General features: G+C 42.9%; 1 protein-coding gene across 2 annotated transcripts in view; it reads right to left on the bottom strand.

Annotated features, from left to right (window-relative positions):
• Nucleotides 1–20,510, bottom strand: part of NDST2 (N-deacetylase and N-sulfotransferase 2) — a 90,036-nt gene extending 69,526 nt beyond the window's left edge. Inside the window, exon 1 of one of the 2 annotated variants that reach the window (XM_072130158.1) lies at nucleotides 20,232–20,510. The gene's annotated coding sequence lies outside the window, so the exon portion shown is untranslated. Of the gene's footprint in view, nucleotides 1–10,834; nucleotides 10,943–20,231 lie in introns of those variants that run through there. The other variant, XM_072130159.1, reaches the window with a different exon arrangement.
• Between the last annotated feature and the right edge of the window lie 4,926 nt (nucleotides 20,511–25,436).

Below are 25,436 nucleotides of genomic sequence, written 5' to 3' on the forward strand. Positions count from 1 at the left end.
GGAGAGGTGATTCTACCATCACCATAGACACGGGGCATCCTCTACACCTAGAGGAGAGGAGGTTCTACCATCACCATAGACAGGGGCATCCTCTACACCTAGAGGAGAGGAAGTTCTACCATCACCATAGACAGGGGGCATCCTCTACACCTAGAGGAGAAATGGTTCTACCATCACTATAGACAGGGGGCATCCTCTACACCCAGAGGAGAGGCAGTTCTTCCATCACCATAGACAGGGGGCATCCTCTACACCTAGAGGAGAGGCAGTTCTTCCATCACCATAGAAAGGGGGCATCCTCTACACCTAGAAGAGAGGAGGTTCTACCATCGCCATAGACAGGGGGCATCCTCCACACCTAGAGGAGAGGTGGTTTTACCATCACCATAGACAGAGGGCATCCTCCACACCCAGAGGAGAGGAGGTTCTACCATCACCATAGACAGAGGGCATCCTCCACACCTAGAGGAGAGGAGGTTCTACCATCACCATAGACAGGGGGCATTCTCTACACTTGGATGCCATTCTTGGAAACAAATATCACAGGTTATGGGGGGGGGACACATTTGTTTAATTCTTATAGGTTGGACTTTTTCTAAAAACTGATAAACTATGTGTATTACCAAAGAACAAATTAAAGTTTAATAATAATTAGCATCCGCTCAGTCCCCTTGAAAAAAATACTTTATGCTTCCATGACATCTAGCCTAAGGGAAATTAGAGTCTCCACTGTAAACATTGTTGGCCAATCGAACCAAAATTTTTAGCTTGATCAGGATTCAACTCAAGTTTATGCGCACCTTAGAGGGATTCACTGTAATTGCAATATTCATCACTATTAAGGACAGGCCATTATAATATTAAATATGAGGAGATTCAACTCCATTCAACTTTGTGGATTAATTGTATGCAGGGGCCACGGCACTCAGTTGATCAGCGACTTCTTTCAAAGTAGAACTTTGTATAAGCCATACTGTCACCGTCATGTAATGGGCTGTAATCACTTAAAGGAAATCTACAATTTGATTTGATGCATTATGAACCAACCATATCTTGAGAATGGTTTAACTACACTGATACTGAAAAATATCTTGTTCAATCCCTGCACTAAGTGGTTTAGCTAAAAAAAAAACAATAAAATTCAGGACCTTGGGAAAGCTGGGTGCCGTGTATAAAGGAGCTGGCACAACTGTCCAGACAGGACTAATCAACCTGAGCTGGATGACTCATACATAGCAGCTTGAGGATGTTGCAGCAATTGATTTCTTCTGCCTGTCAGGGACAACACATTTATGACTTATTCTTGGCTTAAGCTGGGTGAGACAAGGCTGCAGCAGTGCATAATTCGGGTGAGGAGAGCACCAGGGCAGCCACAGTAGCTCCAGAGCCTCATTACCATAATTTTAATCGTTCTTTCAGCAAAACAACTCAGTCCAGTCAAGATATGTTACGACACGTCTTCGTGAATATCACAGGGAATGGAGCAAAATCGCAGAATTTTCTGGTATTCCAAACACCTATTAACCTTCACTTGATGGATACAAAACTCTACACCAGAGGAGAAGTAGATTATAATTTCATCCGTGATTACCCATAGCCACACAAAGTATATGAACACAAAATAGCAAAAAGCAACCAGCATTATGCAGACAAACCAATGAAATCAATGCCATTACCAGGAGATTAAGTACTCGTCCCAGGGAGATGCATTTCAGGATAATGCCATGCTTTTTCTAAGCTCTTGAGATGTCAAATGTGACTCTAACAGCACTGCGGACATTATGGGGAATGGATTCTGCGTGGAAATATTCTGAACGGCATGATGCAACAGCCTGGGATCTGCTCTATCACTGTAATGAGCCAATATAGCAGAGCAATATAGATAATGTGCATTATGCACTTCGCTAGCTGAAAGAAAAAGCACTTTGCAAACACAGCATACTATATGTAAGGCAAAGACGAAAGGAGGGTTAATGCAAAAGAAGAGCAAAAATACACGGTCTCTCCTAAATCAGACAAAATACGCCACCCGAACGTCCCCTATTTTGGACACATGACCAGAAAAACAAAAAAGGTGACCTCTGTTTTTGCCTGCCTGTTTTTTTTTTCCAAGCCACAGAGAGCGAGTGAGCCATGGAAAAAAGCAGGAGAGCGATAGGCTTTGAATCCAAATGTGCATAGGTGGAACAAAAGATGAAATGAGCTCCCCTGAAGCACATGCCTTTCCTTTGTTCCAAATGGAACACTACAGCACAGTGTATATATCACTGCAGGAATCTCGCAGACAAGGGAGGGGGTGGTGGAGCACAAAAATGCAACCAAATATCCCTTCAAGGAACAGTTTCCATTTAGGAAAAAAAAAAAAAATGCAATGAAATGTTCCCATGGGGAACAACGATCCCAGCATGAGGACATTATATATCCATCCAGACAGTTTCCAAAGGAGAGATTTTGGGGTTGTACCAACATTGAAACTCATCACTTATTCACAAAAGGTCTGATCAGTAGGGAGATCTGATGGCCAAAATCCCTACTTAACTCACCAAATAGGAAAACATGTACCATGCCACTCTAGCCGTCTCATCATGTTTGAATTGAGTGCCCCAAGCTCTGCACTAATCAACACTTTACGCCTTTTCTCATCTGCCTGTTCCTTTAAAGGGGTTTTCCCACAAACTAAGATTAGGCTCTATCCGCTGGATAGACCGAGGGCAAACTTTTCTTTGTGGGGAAAACCCCCTTTAAGTTCAATATCAAATATTGATGGAATTCTGTTAAATATCAGAATACAAAATAGAAAACAAATATTATATTACTAAATATATACGACCTACAACTAAGTGCATTAACTTAAAGCAAACCTGTCTGCAGAAATGTCATTTTTAGCTGATGACAGGTTTCAATAGTTTATGCTGGGATGATCTTAAAATATCTGTCAGCATTCCGGATCATTTCAATACTTTATAATTGTTTATTTCACATTAACTGCCAGCAGTCTCTGGCGAGTCCTGGGGGGCAACAGCAGCCTGCGTCTCCTTATTGATGCTTGCTCGCTTCCTCGCCTGCTCAATGCACATGACAGGAAAAGGAGAGGGAGCTGCAAGAGTGTGGTGGAGAGGAGACTAACACAAGCACACACAGGCTGAAGCTGCCCCTCCCATGGGACCCAGCACACACTGCTGGCAGGGAGCCATGTAATGCAAAATAAATTATAAACTACCGGTACTGAAATAATTCAGAATGCTGACAAAGGCATAATTATAATCAGCATAGCACAGGATATTGGAACCCGTCACCAGCTAAAAATGACATTCCTGGTGACAGGTTCGCTTTAAATTCTGTTTGGGACAGTTCTTTCTTTCTGTTATGAAGGTCCCTAGAGGATAAGCAAACCACTATGCATCGCACTGCAATGACCTGCCCATAAACCCAATTGTTCCACTTAACTGTAACCACATACGAAACCGCAGGACCAGCAACGTAACAACAAATACATTAGTTCTTAAAAAGAAACAGTCTGGTTATCGCTAATTAAAAAGAATCCTCAATGAAGAAGAACACCACAAGCATGTCAACCATAAGAAAGAAAAATACATTAACAGGAACTTGTCAGCAGAAATTGACCTAATAATAAGTTATCAATATCTTATCGAGCAACTTAACAGCGTCCAGATCTCACTTCAATTATGTACATGTCCATAATCTAACTAACCACCGGCCTCTATCCAAAAGATGCATCCTTCAGGTAGCAACCTACATGTAGACAGCATGCTATAGAGCAGGAGATGCTGAGCACACCTGTATACAATAGGCTCAGAATCTTCCGCACTATATAACATGCTGCATGCAGACAGGACACTACTGCAATCTACTAGGCTCCTTCTGCTCTATAACAGGCTACTTACATATAGGACACTATGATAAAATTGCTCAGCTCCTCCTCTATTAACCTTCTATTTGCATACTAGTGATAGGAAGTCCGGCTCTTCTTAATGAGCTGGATCATTAGGCTACACTTACTAAGAAGAGCCGACTCTCTTTACCTCCTGAACGGCTCCCTATTAAATGCATAATAGGGAGACTCAGTCCAGCCAGTCACCCTCTCTACTCCTAACTAGATTTTATTGGGTTAAAAGGGGACATGGTCAAGTGAGCTATCGGCTCCCTGCAGTGAACCGACTCCCATTGTTTACGCAAATGAGCAGGCTCTTTGTGAACGACCCATCACTACTGCATATAGTACACTATGTACAGTCTACTCATCACCCCCTGCTCTATAACATGCTGCTTTCATATAAGACACTATGTACAATCAGCTCGGCTTCTCCTGCCCGGACCGCGTGTACAAAGTACCGGTACTGCTTTCCTTTAGCACTTCATGCCTACAAAGGTTAACAAAGCAAGTAGTAATTGCTGTGGTTTTTCATTGAGTCCAGCAAATTATCCAAATACAGGATCTCAGCAATAGAAGGAATCAATCCACTGCATGGTGGGGGAAGGAGCAGCCTCCAGTGATGCTGGGTAATTTCTCCCTTGCCTCAAGGTTTATTTATCTGATGCAATCCATTGTATTGAATAGAGAGATGTAAAGTAGAGAGACAGATAAATAATATGATGAAGTTGTGTGATTGTACGTGCACAGAGGAGAAATGTGATAGAACAAGGTGCAACAATGTGGCAGATACGTGCCATGCCTCTTCCGAATACAACAATCTATAAAAACTAATATTTTGTCAGAAGTAGCACAAGTTCATAGTAGTAAATGTGAAGCGACTAGATTTACTTTATGGGCTCCTCTTCAACACCCACACAATACAAATTGTCGTCAATGCATGATGGGCACAGAAAATGTATCCCTTTAACCCCTTAAGGACGGAGGGTTTTCCGGCTCTTTTCTCGCTCTCCAACTTCAAAAATCCATAACTTTTTCATTTTTCCGTGTACAGACCTGTGTGAGGGCTTATTTTGTGCGTAACAAATTTTACTTTCCCGTAATGTTATTTATTTTAACATGCCGTGTACTGCGAAGCTGAAAAAAAATTCCAAATGTGGAAAAATTGAAAAAAAAACGCACGTGCGTCACGTTCTTGTGGGCTCAGTTTTTACGACTTTCACTCTTCGCTCCAAATAATACGCCTACTTTATTCTTTGGTTCGGTGCGATCGCGGTGATACCAAATTTATATAGGTTTTATTGTGTTTTAATACATTTTCAAAAATTAAACGAATGTGTACAAAAAAGAAAAAAAAATTTTGCCATCTTCTGACGCTAATAACTTTTTCATACTTTGGCGGACAGAGATGTGTGAAGGGTCATTTTTTGCGAAATGAGGCGACGTTTTCATTGCTACCATTTTGAGGTCTGTGCGACATTTTGATCATTTTTTATTTCATTTTTTATGTTATGTAAAAAGGTGTAAAAGTCGCATTTCGGACATTTGGGCGCCATTTCCCGCCTCGGAGGTCACCGCCGCCTGTAACCGTTTTAATATTTTGATAGATCGGACATTTTGGGACGCGGAGATACCTAATATGTTTGTGATTTTTACTGTTTATTATGTTTTATATCCGTTCTAGGGAAAGGGGGGTGATTTGAACTTTTAATATTTTATTAATTTTTTTTATTTTTTAAACTTTTTTTTTTATTTTTTTTTTTCACTATCTTTTAGACCCTCTAGGGTACATTAACCCTAGATAGTCAGATCGCTCCTACCATATACTGCAATACTTCTGTATTGCAATATATGGCATTTTTGCAGCACATTCATTACAATGAGCCACTGGCTCATTGTAACGAATCTGCAGCTGCCAGATAGCCTCGTGTCAAAAGAAGACACGAGGCTACCATGGCAACCGGTCGCCGCACCCCGATGACGTTCGGGGGCGTGGCGATCGGAAAAAAGATGGCGGCGCCCGCGCGCCGCCGTCTTTTAAACGCCGCCGGCGACTTTGCCGGCGGCGTTGAAGGGGTTAATAGCCGCGATCGGTGCAAGCACCGACCGCGGTTATTAGCGGTGGGGGTTTTGTGCATTATGCAAAAACCCCCACCTTTGTATGAAGAGGACTCAGCCCGTGAGCCCTCTTCATACATCCCTTATACCTCTGCGCCGTAGAGCTACGGCGCAGAGCGTTAAGGGGTTAAACAGGTGTATTATAATACCGTAGCGATATACCTACAGAACGTAAACAGTTCATCCAGGTACAAACTCGCTCATGGGCAACAGGCTTAAAAAACATAAGATGTGCAACTGCCATGAATCCTGGACTTGGTAGTAGCCGGATTTCACAGACCAAACACTGTGCTGGGAACGGGACTCCAAGCATCCTAGTTTGCAGCAGGGAACCAATGCAAAGCTTTCAGACAACATTGCTGTACTATCATCATGATTGTTTATGGGCAATGTGTGAAGACAGCAGTGAGGAGATTTTTCACAAATGTCATTTTTAGCCGGTGACAGGTTCCAATAGTCTATGCTATGCCGATTTTAAAAATACCTTTTTCCACCATTCTGAATCATTTCAAAACCAAGTTTAATTCACATTACCTGGCTCCCTGTCAGCAGCATGTGGCGAGTCCCAGGGGATGGGCAGCTACAGCCTGTATGTGCCTGTGTCTCCTCATACATTACTCCTCTCCTCCACACCATCCCCCTCCCTCCCCTGCCTGCTCAGTGCATATGACAGAAAGGGTGCCGGAGAGGAGACTGACACAGGCACACACGGAGACTCACAACATGCTGCTGGCAGAGGTAATGTGAATTAAACTTGCACAAACTACTATGTCTACTACTATGTCGCTTTAAGCTTACATTTGTTTTGTTTGTTGTTTCTTTTATTCATCAGTTTTCCTTCTGATATCGCGCTGCAGATTTTCTTTTTTCATATCTTAACATTGTGCATGGGATCAACAGGGAGAAAAAAAAAATTGTGCAATAAAATAAGTAACATGTCACTTAAAAAAAAAAAAAAAAAAAAATCACAAAATCACCGCCCACCAAATTAAAATTACGACTACCTCTTGATAGGTCAGAAATTTACTAATCCAGGAATGCCTATTTTATCAATGTTTATGTTCGTTTAGCTGCAGACAAAAAAGAAAATAAAATGCAAACCAACCTGAAGAGCTTTGGGGGTGTTAACAGAGCACCACAGACTCCGGCTCCAAAGCATAGTTAATGACTCCCGTCACACCGTCTGCACCGACTGGTGCAGGAAAAACGGATGTGGCATCCCAGTGCTGTCAGATTATTTTCATGCACTTGTTGCATGAAATTGCTTTATGCAACCAATTCTGTTTAGGGAGAAGCCCTGTAGAAGGGCTTTTACTAAAAAACTGAGCATGTAATATGCTCATTTCAATAAAACTTTAATGATACAAAACTGGAAAATTCCTTTAGTCTCCGCTATAAACGATGGTAGAGGGAGCACCAAATTGGTCTCGAGGATAACAAAAGCCTGGTTAGCATATTCCGGGCTGGAAGTGCAAGACATCCATTTCAATGCACAAATAAAACAGGTTGCCTTTAATTTAATTGGTCCGACGCTGCATATTTTACAGGCCGCAGAACTCTCGCTCCGTAAATGATTCAAGGCACATTATCAGGAGCATTTCAGTATAAATTAGTAAGGAAGTGGAAAGATTATTTTATCAGGGAAAAAAAAAAAAAAAAAAAACACACAGAAGGACTATTAAGGACAAGACACTTTGCAACGTGTGAAATAACGTAAGCGACATTACATTTTTTATTAGCAACTTTGCACAGCTTTTACATGGAAATTAGTCTGTTGACTTCTATAAAAGCAAATGAGCTTCTTCACATAATATCCAGGCACAATAGCAACACATCTACTACTGCCATAAAAGACAATAGTCTAAACTTAGACAATAGTCGTGTTTAGTAAGAGACCTCAGGTGAATAATATATTGTATAATAATGTATAACAGTCATACACATATGTACAGTTATTTGCAGTAAGACAAGGGGTCAACGTGCCAAAAAATGTGCCGTTATTCACCTCCACCAACTATCTTCTAGGGTTATGACTGACTCTTTTCTATAGTATAGGATAGATATGATCAACGTATGTTTGGATTGTGAGAATATAAAATCTCTTGGATTCATTTTAACACAATGTCATCAGCTCATCACATCCACTTTAGCAACAGACTACCGGTATATCCCGTCACTTCTCTAATATACATAACAGTTCAGTTGCGGATTGTTGCTTACACCCATCAGTCATTTTTAATTATGTACATGATAAACTATTGCTCTTTTCTATACGCTTGCCTTACCAAGTCTCGTCTACTCAGCTGCACAATGTATATTTCAGTGCCATACATGTCACCATCCCAGATTCAGAGGCATTCCTAGGTTTCCGCTTCTGTCCAGCAAATCCCAAACTCAACTCTATCAGGGACCTAAGACATGCAATAAGACTCTTCATGATGTATCATGATGGAATGTTCTATGGTTTCAAGTTGTCTTTTTTTTCTTAGTCCGTCCTCAGCCATTTCACTATCGTTATCTTTTCTTTGTTAAACGTTAAGGTCATGCTTATGGTATTGTCTTAGCTGGATTGTGTGTTTTTTTTTTCTGAACATCATCGCAATTAAAAAAAAATGTAACATTTATTTCTATGCCAGCAGCTGGAATGGCTTTGCGTAAAAATGCGAAATCACATCTAATAAATATATAACACAATGTTACACCAAATCAACACCTACATGAATTAAACTTAGACTAGGCATAAGTGGCTAATTTTACTTAAGTACACCGGACTTACAGACGACCCCTAGTTAAAGACTGACCCCTCTGCCCACTGTGACCTTTGGCGAAACTCTCTGGATGAAGCTTTATTGATAATCCTTGGTCTCATTACAGCAAAACATTTTGAAAAACCAATTGTCACTGGGGCAAAAAATCTTTTTGTCTGGATCTACAATTATAAAATATACAGTTTCGACTTGCATACAAATTCAACTTCAGAACAAACCTATGGAACCCATCTTGTACGTAACCCGGGGACTACCTTGTATATATAAAAAAAAATACACAAATAAACATGCAAAATCCAAAATGTGCCCAAATACAAACCAACATACACACCAAAAAAAGTGATAAATCTGACCCTTTGGAGGTTGAGCCTATGTATCCCCCCCCACCACCACAAACAAAAAAAAAAAAACACAATGGACCAAGGCTCCATAACAAACTCTTTTACAGCACATAAATTCCCATAATACAAACTACACCTCCTTCTGTACATACACTATAATTAGATTGAAATAATTATTGGATAGAAAAAAAATGTATTGTAAAAAAAAAAACATTTGAAGAGTTCACACTGCAGGTCAAGGACCCCTTACCGCCAGCAACCATCAATATTACTTGGGTATATGCAGAAAAAAAATAGATGCAGTTTAATGTGAAGACAACCGTCAAAAGGTGCAGATACAGAGAAATACACGTGTTCCCCCGTACTATATTTTAGGCCATATCATTGGGAGGTGTAAAGTCATCTGGTCAATAAAAATTCAAAAACTCTTTAAAATGTTGATGCCAATTAAAAGAATATATAAAACATATTGCTTCCTCCACCATTTTCCATTTCCACACTTCCTGGTCCTCCGTGGATCGCCTGTGAATTATATGGCAAGTCACAGCTTGTATTTTTAGTTACCGGTGTCAATAGTAACAGCATGCTCAGCCCAAATATCATATGAAGCAATATTGATTGAACATGTGCATTATCTGCAAACAGCAGGTCTTGCTGGTGACCATAGAAAAGGACAGGGAAAGACAAATACTCAGCAGGAATAGGACCCCCACAGCTGGATCATACACAGGGCCGTGGAAAACACAGCTATGCAAAAAAGGCCATAGAAAATAAAAACGGGGATGGCTGTGTGAATGAGACTACAGCTAGCGCATGTCCAAAATCAATGTCCATGAGGCCTTAGGTAAAGGAAGCTAAGAAACTAAGAGCCTCTTGTCAGTAATCGGGTCAGGCCAGATACCAGCATCCAACTAGCCGCCAGGGGCGTAACTACAACTCTAGCAGCCGCTATGGGGCCAGCAGTGTTAGGGGGCCCCCCGTCATCCGACCTGACACAATAATGGAGGATGTGCACCTTTATTTCTATATCGTACTGCACATTGTCCAGCATAATATGTATATAACGTATATTGTGATGTATATATACAGTATCTGTATACACTGTATGTGAGTATGTTGCATATGGCACTGTATGTATATGCTGTGTGTGCATGTGAGTGTATTTATATGTGATTGTAACTGGCATGTGCGAGTATACTAATATGTATATTTTTTAAGTGGGAATGGGGTCCCCATGCAGTAGCCTGCTAGGGGGCCCTGTCTCTCCGAGTTACGCCATTGCTACCCATGGGTATATGCAGTTCAACTTATGTGACGTGTCATGAGAGGAGACTACTTCTCTGTAAAATGCACACACTTATGTCCAGCTTTGCATACACTGTAGTCCATTAGCAAGAAACTCAAAATTCCCCACATCAAGGAAGGATTATAGGACAGAGTAACTCTTAAAAAGGGAGTGATCACTACACCACAGTGCCCAGCATTATTCCGATGTTGTTTCCAAAACTTTCAGAATACGAGGTTCAAATCACAGAGCACAGTAACCCACGTACGAGCTACAAATGACCATGTCCCCATGCACACGGGCGTATGGTGGCCTGTCATCTGGCCACGCAACTCGCAGCCACAGAGCACACAGTGTCTCACCGCGCCGTGACCAAGTTAGGAGTCCACTCAGCTTTCTATGGAGAGGGGAGGGGAGGGCTGAGTCTTACCTTATTTAAGGACAGGGTCTCTTCTCCACCCGCCATGTGCTATGCCCAGGTTCTGGTCCGGGTCTGCACACCGTTTTGTGCATGAGGCCTTAATCTGCTTGTTGTGTTATGCAGAAGAGATGGTCATAAAGTGCTTATGTCCATTGCAATCAACTTCTTACACATAATCTATTAATAAGATCAGAGGCAGTGAAAGAAATGAGCTAGCTGTCTACATCAAATCTGGCTACTCCAGAGTCAATTTACACATAACTTACCAGAGAGGACTGAGAGACTCTCGCACCAATTGATATTCCCCTCTGGAGCTAATGGAGATGAATCATATGCCTATCCAAACTGCTAGGATGGAGAATGGAGTCCCATTCCACCGGTAAGGGAGGGGGATCCAGTCAAGCATGCTCCCCTGCCATACAGTAGCCAGAGGTTGTTTGTGTATGGAGCAACATGGGTCAATTCATTTGAGTTAATAGGACCCCTCTGGATAGCAGAAATCATAGAATCTTGGGACAAGCCACTAAGAAAGTCTTTTTTTGGATGTCCAGAATAGTCAACAGTACAATCAACTTTTTAGGGCCATGGAAGTTTACGGTGATCTCCATCTACCGAGGCTTTAACTCTCACCATGCCAGGAATCTCTGTGGGTAAAGCCAGGCAGATCACAGACATACATCTGAAAAGGAAGATGTGAGAAGTGCAGGAGTGCTGGCAGCTCGGATACCAGGCCATTTATCTGGCTTGCAGAGCAGCAGGGTTGGCTAATCCCCTCTAAGGCCATGTGGACACAGTTAATCAGGCTTTGCGGAGAGACTGTTTACATTGTCTCTCAAAAACAAGTTGAGAATAAAGATTATTTAATGGTCGCTTCTAGGTGTGCAGCAGCGTGCCAGAGCCCAAAGACAGACATGGAAAGATAGCAAGATATTAAGTTATTAATACAAAACTATGACTTTTCATCCTGAGATGCCTTTATACCCGTTATAGTGCCGACTGGTATTCTACCAATTTCCAGGAGTATATTCCATGCCATACGTCTGTACAAGCTTCTAACCACCAATCAAAAACTATAACAGAACTTCATAGACCTTTCATATTTATATTTTAGCTTGAAACATCCCAATAATGACATCTACTGATCATTTGTGTTTAACACATTTATATTCTTATTTGCCCATGTACGAATAATCAAGGATCAGATTTTATCAGTTTGTACTTATTGATCATCTGCCAGTATCCCTCATATAACTTGGATCAGTTTTCCCACATCTCTCCTTATACATATTTTGTTTGTATTTCCTTGTACTCTTGGTTATTACTATGCAACTGTGTATATTTATACATTTTTATAGTCTACACTTTCATTTAATTTTATTTCTATTATATTTACGCAAATGTACTTTCTATTATTATTATTATCATCTATCTTTAGCTATGGTCTGATGAAGGGTTAATACCGAAACGCGTTACCACTGGACTTTAGATCTTTTTATCTTTTAACGCACCTGTTAAAGCCCCACTTTTACCGTTTTTCATATTTCTCGGCTAACGGTTCCTTCGGTTACCAATGTTTAGAGTGGTTGTGAGCTGCTGACGTGGCCAGTCCAGAAGCTATCCACGAGGTACAAAGGCATTCACCCTCTGACTTTCTTGCTGCTTATCTAAAAGTGGTTACCAGGTGAGCACCTTCGAAAACTTACCTGGACACTAACGCATTACCCTACGGTATCACACACGAGGCGCCGTCCTCTCTGTTGTCGTTTTTGTCTTTTTATTAGTAATATCACACAATTATACCTATACAATAAATCACATCTATTCACATCTACTGGTACACAAGCTACAATGCTCAAGTGTCTGGACTCTCCAGGACCACTGCAAAGTTCTGAAATAAAACCCAAGTGACAAGAGAGCCGGGCATTGTTGTGGGTTGCTTGGACACAACCAGTCTTCTTAGCTCAGTGGGGATTGCGTCACGGCCATTTACTCTACCTCTGTGGGCTAGAATGGGAAGCAATTGGAGGCCATAGTTAAAGGGGCCCACTCTTCCCACAAATATGCATATATTAGGTGACCAGCATATAGAATAGCAGGTCTGATGGAAGAAAACTGTATGTTGCCAGCAACTTATAAACTGTAGGCGTCAATGATAAAGTTTTAATGCACTTCATCGGCTTATGTCAGAATGGTAGGGTGCCGATACTATATACAGATGATCTAAAGAAGTAGTTTTAAACGGGTAGGCCACAGTAAACTAACAGGGTAAGTAGAAGACCCTAACCGGGTCGCCCATATTATATCCACCCAGATACATTTTTCCGCTTACTGTTAGGAGGGTCACATTTCCTATGATGTTTTATTGCCCAGTGGTCTTATGACCCGCACTGGAGGTGTACAGGAAATTCTACTCAGGTGAAGTATAATATGGGCCATGCAGTGTCGTAACTAGAAACTGATGGGTTCCAGTACAAAGTCTGTGCCGGGCGACCCAACTATAATGTATGGTTTATAGTAATGGTCTTGTCTTATGGGAAAGTGACACCATAAGGGCCCTCTTAGGCCCTGGTGCAACCGCAACCACTGCACCCCCTCAAGTTACGCCCCTGGGGCCATGTTATTAGGGTCCTATAAAGTTTCCTATAAATGACCAACCCCCAAAAATGTGAATGGAGCCTTATAGTTAACAAAATATTGCTTGACCAGATGCAACAGGTGGATTGTAAATCTGCTGCTGGGTCCTGTAAAGGTCCGACCCTTATGCATGCCATCATTATGGAGGTTGTTTCTGACAAGACCTTTCCAGATAACAAGGTGGAACATTATTTTGCGGACGGACTCCAAGTAAACAAACGTTTAAAGAGTATGTGAGCAGTAAAATGTACACAGCAGCGCCCAGGAGCCACCAGAAATCAGTGATGTATTATTCATAGGCCGATGCCAGAAGAGACTGCCTGACAGCTCATTACAGGCCGTGCGGCATCCTCCCTCCTGCTCAGCCACACAATTCCATTACACAGAGATTGTCCCTGCAGACTCACCGGGTCACCAAGAGACAGGTAAGCGACTTCATTTCCTTACAAAAGTCCTGCTAACCCTGCGCAGCAGCACATCTATAACGCTAATACCGCAGCACATATTAGATTTATGACTGGAATCCACACGCCGAGAAACCTAAGAGAGATAACTAACTACATTGTGAGCGTCACACTCCGCACAGGCCCGCAAGGGTCACGAGAACAATACACAATGCAGCCATTTCTTATATTAGTCCAATGCCTCGTACAGCACAACTATTAGTGGTTCCTGGCTCGGTAATAAAGTATCTGTAATATGTAAAGGAACGTGCCGGGGCACAGATCTCAAAACTGGCACGGATGACAATAGATTTACGTTTCAGGGAGAATATGACATTTTTGTTCCCCTCCATTTTAGTCTCTGCTGCATTTTATAGTATCAACAAAGTTATTATGGGATGAGAAAGGCCTTATAGACGTGTTATTAGCACGGCCATGGAGGGTAAAGTGGGCAATTGAAACTCTGCCACATTAATAGCACTTACTACACGATCTGCTTTAGAAGGCACAGCATAGAGCATGAACCGAGCTTTAAACCGAGCTTTACTCTGTTTTTGTATTTTTCCAACATTAATTTCTTTGGCTCCACATACATGAAAAGGTTTTCCACGGATACATGTGAAGGCAGAAGAGAACTTGGATAAGGCCCTAAGCTTGGGTCTTCCCATATAAACTACAGATTCCGCACAAGTAATATCCATGTGTGGTCGTATCTGCGGATGATAAGCTACTTAACACAATCACGTGGGGTTTGGACAAGCGAGTGGCATCATTTGCCAGCTTTGCTGTCCCAGGGTCAACATCTGCAAAAAGTTTGTATGTTCTCTCCGTGTTTGTGTGGGTTTCCACCGGGTTCCTCCCACACTCCAAAACATACTGGTAGGTGGATTAGATTGTGAGCCCCATTGGGGACAGGGACTCTGTGCAGCGCTGCGTAATCTGTGTGGGCTATATAAATAAAGGAATTATTATTATTGCTAATGAATCTGCAAAACTGGACGACACACTGATCGATTTTGCAGACATACAACTCAAACTGATCACAAAACGGAGGAGCAGCCTGGGAACAGACAGAGCCAAAGGCCACATTTACACACAGCAGTAGCTGAATGCAGCTGAAACTATGAGAGATACTGTAGTCGTCACATAGAATAGTTCGGGTACATTCAGGTATTCAGGGTAAGATGCGTTTAAAACCACTTCAGACAAAAGAAACCTGTGACTTGACTTAGGCCGGTGCGGCACACGTGGCGTTTTGAGCCTGTTTTTGGCCGTTTTTTTAGCAGCCCGTTAAAAAATGCACACGTTTTGAAAACGCATCAGTTTTTTCCCCAATTATGACAATTGGTTAAAAACGGACAAAAGCGGAAAAAACTGATGAGACTTTAAAAAAAAAAAAAGTTTGCGTTTTCAAAACGCATGTGTTTCTTTAACGGACTGCTTAAAAACGGCCCAAAAACGGGTTCAAAACGCCATGTGTTCTGCTGGCCTAAACATTTCTTAATGGATCTTTTCTTAATGGATCTTCAAGAAAAACAATATCTAAGGAAGGTCCCTATAAAACAAAATAAAACAAACTTTTCTCATAGAAGGTTTGGTTTTCCAGGTTGATAAGAATATATTTAGTTTGGAGGCACAAGGATATGATGGAGTCTAATCACGGATGTGTAGCACATTTTTCAATGACCTTGTGCATAACCCCAACACAGGATAAACATCCCAGAGTCCAACTTCACTAAAATTCACAATTCAAACAAAAAGGAAAAGGTCAGCGACCTGTAAGGGGAATACGGCTGCATTCCGACAGATAACAGTAAACCAAGTCTGTATTCAGCTGGAAAAAGTGAGCATTCTCCATCAGTTTTGAATCATTTATTGTAACATTTTTAGTTGAAATGTATTATGTTTTCATCTCTTCTTAAAAGGGTTTTCCCACCAACACAAGTTAGGTCCTAATCACAGGATAGGGCCTAAGTTGCTGAACAATGGGGGTCTCAGTGATGAGACCGCCACAGATCATGAAAACAAGGGGTCCGTTGGGATCCCACATACCTCCGTTGGACCCCACGTTGCTCCCTCAGAGTAATGGAGCAGACTGCCGCGCATGACCGTTCTGCTACATTAATCTCCGTTTGTGGGAAAACCCCTTTAATATCAGTCAATGTTTTTTGTGTATTTTCTAAAAGCCATCAACACACTAGTAGACCCCATTTTATATTTCTCACAGATCCCATGACTTGAATTTATGCCCCTTAATTTAACATATCAGCATTCAATCCATTATGGACTTGGATGAATACCACCGGCACAAGTCCTAACTAACAAACAAGCAAAATGTCTCCATGTCACCAAAGCCACTTACCCCATTTCATTAACCATTTGGTTATCTTTCCTGGCTCAATTCTCATATGTGTAAGAGACAGGACTTATGAGAATGTGTGCTACAGCCGACCCCAACACACAAGAAATTATCAAATCTACGACGTCTGGGAAGAATTTCCGAAGAGCTCACTTTTAGCAGCCACACGGGTTACTCAATGTAGCAAGATTGCTAAAGCGAATGAATAAAAGGTCTGAGAAACAAAGCCAATAAATAGCCAGTATAAACACCAAGTGCATCCCTGACCACTACCCCTGTGGGAGAGAATAAACTAGAAGCAGGGACACCCACAGATATTGTACAACTGCCCGGAGGAAGTTATCAGCTGGCACTTCTCCTATGAAGCCCAATAACGGGCATATTTGGCTTTTAACAATGTTTAGGATATTTCTTACTTGTCAATTCTATTTCACCCCAGAGTAAATGCACAGAGGACTGAAAACAGGGCATCTGCCTATACAGGCGGTCCCCTACTTAAGAACACCTGACCCCTAGTTACAAATGGTCCTCTGGATGTTGGTAATTTACTGTACTTAGCCCTAGGCTATAATAAACTGTAGGAATTATAAAAGGTGTCTGCAAATAAGCTTTATTGTTAATTCTGGTTCTAATGACAACCCAACATTTAAAAAAATCAATTGTCACAGAGACAATCTGTCTGGGGTTACAATTATAAAATATACAGTACCAACTTACATACAATTTTAAGAAAAAAAAAAAAAACTACTGAACCCCTCTTGTATGTAACTCGGGGACTGTCTGGATATAACATTCGCTTAGCAGACCTCAAAGTAATTGCATTAAATTCTTGTGGGAATTCAATAAAAATCTATAGGTGCGCTGGGGGCTGTATAAGCGCTGGGACAGGGGATGGGTGGGCATGCCAGGCGGGTGGAAGTTGCCAGAGCTGAGGTGCTGTCCCCTTGTAAACAGACAGGAACAATGTGGGTGACCAGGCGCTGTCAGTGATCTACATCCGTGAAACGGAAAAAAATACAGGACAGGTTTCCAAATTAATTTGCTGGACAAAAAAAAAAACAACAGAAAAGTGAAAAACACCCATAGAAAACAAAGGATCCATGAAAATCACTGCCACTGTGAAAGAGCCCCAAGTAACAAGCTCTATTGTCCACAAAATACACCTGAAAAGTTGCATTCAATATGGTCCAACAGGCAACATGTCAAGAATTGTGTATTTATAATGGATCAGAGATCTGAACATCTAAAATAGAAAGCCGCGTCGATACGCAATCCAATTCCCTAATAAATGTCAGCCACGGCCATATGTAACGTTATAATTGATCCAGTCTGCGGAGTAAACACAATCCAAATCCAGGGCAATGACATAGGAGTAACAGTACTATAACTGCATGCGGTCATTTTACCATATGTCATCGGAGGACGCGTTTACATCCATGCAATGTCTTAACCTGGAATAATAAATCCAAAGTAAAGTCATAAACATCATGTGTTGAGGTATAAGAGCAACTAAAACCACTACAAAAAAAATGGGTAACTGATGCATCAGTTTTTGCACCAAAATCAACTTGATGATCCGTGTCCGCCTTTTCCCCGCCCTGCATAGAGTAACAATGGATTATACACATCATCATGCTCCAGTGGCAGATCATCAATAAACACATTTCTAGACTCTCCCTAGTATCTGATCTCAGTCGGGGTTGGCTTTAAGAGCATGAGATGATCAGCCACTTCACACTAGTATTTGGACTTCTGTTTTGATCTTCTGTCACTATAACTATAATAACAGAAATCTAATTGATCTGCTTAAACCTCTATTAATTTCTAAGCAACAGAAAAACAATAACCCTCAAAAATCAGGTATGATAAAACAGGGGGACTTGCTTATAGATCCAGGCACCCTTCTTTGTTAACCATGGCTTCCTTCCTTCTAAAAATTGTGCTAATGATCCAGAAGGGCTCCGGGGAGAATTACCAGAGCCCCTACATTCCGTAGCATTCCGTCTCCCCCTACTCCTCTGTTCCCCCCTTCCTCTACCTGATGTAATCTCACTGCAGCACAGGAAATATCAGCACACATTGGAAGAGCAGAGGTGCTCCTGCACAGTGTAACAGCCTGTGAAGTTGCAGCACAGAGGGGCTCTGGTAACATGACCTTCTGGTTCATTAGCATAATTTTAAAGGTTGATTTTAGAAGGAAGGGGGATAACAAATATAACAAGATTATCATAGTCACAGTGGATTTTCTTTAACGGATCCATTGGACTGTTAATGCCATTTTATTGATGCAAAACAATAACATGGAAATAACGGTAACTATTAGATGTGGGGTGGTCCATGTCATGTATCACTGATAAGATGCTTCAATCTTGTATTTATGGACAGTTCACAATCACTTTCATGCAGTTGATCCCTATTCTCTGTGTAACCATGAGTCCGGATTTTCCAAGTCTTTCCAAGAGGGCAAAACAGACATAGTGTTCCTTTTCACAATGAAGAACAAATGACTGATCTCCTTCAGACTCTCTCAAGTATTACGATCAGAGAAACTAAAAGAAGGCAATGGCCCTGATATTCTCAGATGAAAAATAATTCCTTTCTGTCTACACTTGACATTTCCAATACGACCCTTGTAGCATTTCATAGCGTCAGATAAATGAACCCTGTCTGTACACCATGAGGTTTCCTCCACTGCTTATTATTAATCTCGGGACCCAAGAACCCCCAAATACCTAACACCCACAGAAGGAGGATGCAGCAAACAATAGAGCCCTCCAGTGCTGTGTATTTCTATGAATCACACATGGAGCTGCCAGGATTGTTAGCCTGATACAATGTAACACCACAAGCTGTGCGTTTATATACCACGTCCTGCTTACTAACAACATTTACTAGCACCCCAGCCGCCTGCAAGGCTTGGGATCCACCCAAAACAGGTTGGCAGTGATTCCGCAGGACAAAGGCAACTTCACAACACAACAGTAAAGTGACAGCGGTGACAACTCACCAGCGGACAGATGTCAGTCTCCTACTACGCACATAGTTCACCGCAACTAGTGACAACACCTGATCATCTCCCTACAAAAAAAAACATCCATCTTCCATAATCATCAGGTTTATCCATCACCCCATAGAATAATCTAGTGGTGACAGCTGAACCATATTTATGCACAACAGCATCTGCTTCTATGTCATATCATGTACAAACATGTCACCAGGCACAATGCGCTGTAAACAGTCTGTACGTGTTACATAAAGGATGCAAACTCAGGAGCAAAACCCAAAAAAAAAAAAAAAAAAAAAAACACACACATCTTCCCACTAATGGATGGAGGTCACAAGTCTCCAGTTTCTATAGTCAGAAGAATTAGCCTTGAGGCCTCCAAAGAACATTTGGGAAGTGAATGATGAGTAAAGTCAATGGACATCCCAATGATACCATATTCCAACACCCATCGTGCCCTATACAAAGAACAAGAATGCAATTCCCATACATCATCTGGTGTGGTTTCATGTTAAAAAATAAATAAGCCAAAAATCAGGAACGCAAACGCAAATGTACAGAAACCAAATCTGCAGATTTAAGGGTCACATGTCATCAGACACAATTATCGTTGCTATAAAGATGAAGAATTCAGATATTTCTGATTTGTCCCAGGGCAGACAGGACTCCAGCAGTTATGGAACTACAACTCCCAGCATGGCACACTACAGCCGGTTCTTAGACTCCCCTGAGGTTATCAAGTCCTTCATTAAATCCAATGAGTCAATGTGGATGTTAGAAGCCCCGGGTGACTGCTCGCCCCATGACTGTGCAGCCAGGCTGCATACACTCGGGTCACACTTGTGAGTTCACATAACGCAGTGTAACGTGTAGACAAGTGTCTGCAGAGGACAAACTTAGCGCCACTGCACGGAGGCGGCCGCCGGCGCTACACCTGGAGCCCTCCCGCCCCCCGCCGGGTGTTACCTGCGGCCGCTGCGGGCTCCTGCACCTCCCCGGGGCTCTGCACGGCGGGCGGCAGCGCGAGGTCCGGGAAAGCAAATCCTTGCAAGGCAGGAAGTTGATGGAGAGCTCCCCTCCCCCCGCCGGTAGTGTCTCCTCGGGTTCTCCGCCCCGGTGACCCTTCTCTTCCCGCCCCAGCCACCAGCACTGTCCAAGGACCGGTTCTTCTTGTCTCCCGGCCTCCGCCAACACCAGGCAGCCAGCGGCAGCGACTCTCAGCGCGGCAACAATAACAGCGGCCCCCGCCTCCCCCTCTCCTGAGACACCGCCTCCACCCCGGGCCCGCCCCGACCTCAGCTCTGCCCACAGCTCTGCCCACAGCTCACTCACTGGCGGGGAGACGAGGAGCAGCGCATACATCTACACAGGAGTGCGGGCACCGGGCAATATACATCTACACAGGAGTGCGGGCACCAGACAATATACATCTACACAGGAGTGCGGACACCGGGCAATATACATCTACACAGGAGTGCGGGCACCAGAATATATACATCTACACAGGAGTGCGGGCATCAGGCAATATACATCTACACAGGAGTGCGGGCACCAGAATATATACATTTACACAGGAGTGCGGGCACCAGACAATATACATCTACACAGGAGTGCGGGCACCAGGCAATATACATCTACACAGGAGTGCGGGCATCAGGCAATATACATCTACACAGGAGTGCGGCCACCAGGCATCATACATCTACACAGGAGTGCGGGCACCAGACAATATACATCTACACAGGAGTGCGGCCACCAGGCATCATACATCTACACAGGAGTGCGGGCACCAGACAATATACATCTACACTGGAGTGCGGGCACCAGAATATATACATCTACACAGGAGTGCGGGCACCAGACAATATACATCTACACTGGAGTGCGGGCACCGGGCAATATACATCTACACAGGAGTGCGGGCACCAGAATATATACATCTACATAGGATTGCGGGCACCAGGCAATATACATCTACACTGGAGTGCGGGCATCGGGCAATATACATCTACACAGGAGTGCGGGCACCAGAATATATACATCTACATAGGATTGCGGGCACCAGGCAATATACATCTACACTGGAGTGCGGGCATCGGGCAATATACATCTACACAGGAGTGCGAGCACCAGGCAATATACATCTACACAGGAGTGCGGGCATCAGACAGTATACATCTACACAGGAGTGCGGGCACCAGGCAATATACATCTACACAGGAGTGCGGGCACCGGGCAATATACATCTACACTGGAGTGCGGGCATCAGACAGTATACATCTACACAGGAGTGCGGGCACCAGGCAATATACATCTACACTGGATTGCGGGCACCAGGCAATATACATCTACACAGGAGTGCGGGCACCAGACAATATACATCTACACTGGATTGCGGGCACCGGGCAGTATACATCTACACTGGAGTGCGGGCACCAGAATATATACATCTACACAGGAGTGCGGGCACCGGGCAATATACATCTACACAGGAGTGCGGGCACCAGAATATATACATCTACACAGGAGTGCGGGCACCGGGCAGTATACATCTACACTGGAGTGCGGGCACCAGAATATATACATCTACACAGGAGTGCGGGCACCGGGCAGTATACATCTACACTGGAGTGCGGGCACCAGGCAATATACATCTACACAGGAGTGCGGGCACCAGGCAATATACATCTACACAGGAGTGCGGGCACCAGGCAATATACATCTACACAGGAGTGCGGGCATCAGGCAATATACATCTACACAGGAGTGCGGCCACCAGGCATCATACATCTACACAGGAGTGCGGGCACCAGACAATATACATCTACACAGGAGTGCGGGCACCGGGCAATATACATCTACACAGGAGTGCGGGCACCGGGCAATATACATCTACACAGGAGTGCGGGCACCGGGCAATATACATCTACACAGCGGTGTATTGTGTAGAAGGGGCAGTACATACTTCTACACAGCGGTGAATGGAGGAGAGAACAGTGAGCAGTACACACATACACTGGAGAGCAAAATTAGAGAACACCACACAATTTACTAAGGCAGTAATGGCGAACCTTTTAGAGACCTAGTGTCCAAATTACCACCTAGATCGACTTATTTATTGCAAAGTGTCAATACAGACATTTAATTTGTGATTTATACTTGCTTCTCTGTCACAGCTTTCATTGATACCGGCAACTTGAGGACACCAATAAAGCAGTAAATAGAAGAAATTTGGATGATCATTGTAGCGTCCCTTCGGGTCTCGTAAACAGGAAGAATTGTCAGGGCCGGAGCAGGAGCTACAATGATAATCCAGATCTGTCCACACCTTCCCACTCCTCCAGTAGGCACAGGTAGCACTGTCACTTTAAAATAGCGCTGTGCACAGCAAGTCCTGGGATGTCTGGAAGATACGTGGAGTCCTCTCTGGTGATGGCCTGGGTGCCCACAGAAAGGGCTCTGAGTGCCACCTCTGGCACCAGTGTCATAGGTTCGCCACCACTGTACTAAGGTGTCATAGTCATTGTGTAGTCCTATGTGAATAAACAGTTTGTACAGAAAGCATTCAGACTCCTTTAAATTCTTCACTCTTTGTTGCATTCTAGCCAATTGGTGAAATCAAAGAAATTCTTTTTTTGCTCATTAATAGAAACAAAAATGTAGATATTTTTGCAAATTTATTAAACATGACAAACTGAAATTTCACATGGTCATAAGTATTCAGACCCTTTGCTGTGACATTCATAATTAAATCACATGCTGTCTATTTCCTTCTGATCCTCCGTGAGTTGTTCAACTCTTTCTTTGGAGTCCAGATGTGTTTAAACTGATTGGACACACCTGTAGGTGTATGATTGAAGGCACACACCTGTCTATATAAGACCTCACAGCTCAAAGTGCATGTCAGAGCACATGAGAATCATGAGGTCTCAGGAACTGCACAAGGAGCTCAGAGACAGAATTGCGGCAAGGCGCAGATCTGGCCAAGGTTACATATTTCTGCAGCACTCAAGGTTCCTAAAAACACAGTGTGCACCATAATCCTTGAATGGAAAAAGTTTGGGCTGACCACAACTCTTCTTCGGCCTGACCGTCTGGCCAAAGCAATCGTGGGAGAAGAGCCTTGATGAGAGAGGTAAAGAAGAACTACAAGATCACTGTGGCTTAGCTCCAAAGATGAAGTAGGGAGATGTGAGAAAGTTCCACAAAGTCAACTGCAGCCCTCCACCAGTCGGGGGTTTATGGCAGAGTGTGCCAATGGATCCTCGCCTCAGTTCAAGACATATGAAAGTGCGCAAAACACAAATGAATGACTCGCAGACTATGAGAATAAAATTCTCTGGTCTGATGAGACGAAGATTGAACTTTTTGGTGTTAATGCTAAGTGGTATGTGTGGAGAAAACCAGGCGCTGCTCATCACCTGCCAAATACAATCCCTACAGTGACACATGGTGGTGGTAGCATCATTCTATGGGGGTGTTTTTCAGCTGCAGGGACAGGAAGGGTGGTTGGAATTTTTTGCGTTTTCATAAACAAACTATACTCCATCTCCAACTAATCCATTTTGTTGTATATATTGATTGATTTTATGCATCCAATATATATTTTTTCTACATCTTTTACATATCTCTATATTTAATTTATACCTGTATAAATTTGAAGTTTTTTTATCTGTCATTTATTGGGCAGCACGATGGTTAGCAGTGGTTAGCACTACAGCCTTGCAGTGCTGGGGTCCTGGGTTCTAGTGCAAAGACTCTGCAAAAATTCCAGTTTCCTCCCACTCTCAAAAACATACTGGTAGGTTGATTTGATGGTGAGCCCCATGGGGACAGGGACTGATTTGGCAAACTCTGTGCAGCACTACAGAGTCTGTGTGTGCTATATGAATAGAGGAATTATTATTCACAGTGATCTCGATATCTATCTTCCGTTGCGATCCCCGAGGTGCATTGTCCGACGAGGATTCGAAGCTGCGGACCCGCTGAGGACCTTCTTGTTCCCGGTGCATGTAAGTGCATGGCTTGCGACACAATTTTGAATGTTAAATCCCGCACGTTGTCCGAATCTGTTGGATCGTCCGACGGCCCGCCCCCTGATTTGTGTCACGTCAAAGCCGGCGCCGATGCGCACGAATCCGATCACGTGCGACAAAAAACCCTTCTAAATGCGCCCCACATCGGAAATCGTCGGATACTCTGACGATAGTGCTGTCCACTGACCCTTAGTAAATGAGCTCCATTGTATTCAGTGGTTTTTGACATGCATTTTGCTTATTGCAAATTCTGCATACTCTACTTTTAGGAAAAATGCCAAATACAAGTAAAAAATGCAGCAAAACATATTTCACTCCGAGGCACATGCAAGTGCAAAGCGGAAAAGATAGACCACACTCATCAGTCTTCTTCAGGCGCGTTGTATGCCCATATAAAACACTGTGAAAACTGAACAAACGCACATAAAAAACTGACAAACTGAACAAACTGTAATTTAACTTTTTCAATGACTTAACCTTGATCAAACTCTGATCAGACTCTGATAAAAACTCTACAATTCTTGTGTGAAAGAACGTGTCGCACTGTGTGGATAACTGCAGGCACGCTACCTACTAGTATTAGAGCATTGAAGTACTGTTTGGAGCAAAGGCACTACAGCTACATGTTTACAGGTACCCATGGACCTCTCTGTTTCCTATTATTTGATCTCCTATGTCGGTATATGGAATTTTTTTTCTCTCTTGGCACTATTTATGTATAGCAGCCCCAATAGGTCTTCTTGGGCCAGGGCAGTTGTTTTCTATTGAATAAATCTACTAGATGTCATTCCGCAATAACAGTTAATGAACCTATCAGGTCAACATTTTCGAAGCACAGTTTATATTGTCTAGTCAACAGAAATACTCATGTCATTATTTTCCTTATATTTGCACTGATACAACAAAGCATCACATATTACTTCTATAAAGCAGGGTGTCAGGCCTTTTTTTACCCAAGGACCTCACCTCCGGTCGTCCTGGGACCCTGGCCTGTCATTTGTAACAAAATACACAATTGGAATGTACAGGAATAATCAGGAACCCCTGATACACATCGGGGCAGATTTACTTACCCGGTCCATTCGCGGTCCAGCGGCGCGTTCTCTGCGCTGGATTCGGGTCTTCCGGCGATTCA

Source organism: Engystomops pustulosus, chromosome 11, assembly GCF_040894005.1.
Source record: "Engystomops pustulosus chromosome 11, aEngPut4.maternal, whole genome shotgun sequence".
NCBI lineage: Eukaryota > Metazoa > Chordata > Amphibia > Anura > Leptodactylidae > Engystomops > Engystomops pustulosus.